Genomic DNA, 919 nt, shown 5'->3' with positions numbered 1-919 from the left:
TATTTCTATACATGCCAATGTAGATTTGGGAAATTTTAAGCAAGATGTACACCAAACTACAAGAGTAAGTCTAGGGGAGGGAATTAGATGAAATAGGGAAGGGAATTCTTCTTAGGTCAGCTTTGGAAGATTTTTACTTTTCTTTTTAGTATTTTACAGATTAAAGAGTCATGATTTTAATTCCAATATAGAACAGTCTTTACAAAGTATTTAGTCCGTGTCTCTGTCTTCAGAAAAAATAATACAATCATGTGGAGAGGTTTTCTTATTTTTGGCTTTAGATTTTCCTTTTATTTAAGCAAAACACTGTAGTATGTATGCGTATTATTGCTGATATAACAATATTGGAAGGAAAATACACCAAAATAAATAGTGAGTTGTGTGAGACTGGAGAGATCATAGGTGACCTGTTTTGTTTTCCTCATAGTCTAAATTTTCTATAATGTGATTTTTTTTTATGTTTTGATAAAAATTTATTTAAAGAATAAAACAAAAATCATCTAAAATATATTGGCTTATGTAATGACATGCTTATACATTTCAAGACTCTTACAGGATGACATTTACAATGCATTTCAAGACTAATACAAGAATAAACTTACAATTAGCTATGTCTTATAAAATATAAATCACTTTTATGCATTATACCATACACGAGTAATTAACAAGTTAATGATAACCAACTTGGAGAAGACACTTATTCTACTAAGTAAGGACTGCATTCTCATTAAAACCATAATACACAAAAGGATATTTCCTAAACATCTGCTAGAAGAGCCAAGGTGTTTTGGTTATTTTTTTTCCCCCTAAAAGTCAATGGTAAATAGGGTTATAACACTGTCAGATATAAAATATTTTATTAAGAAGTGTTCATTATGCATTTTCCACTCTAGTTTCCCGACAGGTGCATGCAATAGAA

The sequence above is a fragment of the Bubalus kerabau genome, chromosome 3 (genome assembly GCF_029407905.1).
Source record: "Bubalus kerabau isolate K-KA32 ecotype Philippines breed swamp buffalo chromosome 3, PCC_UOA_SB_1v2, whole genome shotgun sequence".
In the NCBI taxonomy this organism is placed as follows: Eukaryota; Metazoa; Chordata; class Mammalia; order Artiodactyla; family Bovidae; genus Bubalus; species Bubalus kerabau.
Note: the sequence above shows the minus strand (reverse complement) of the source record.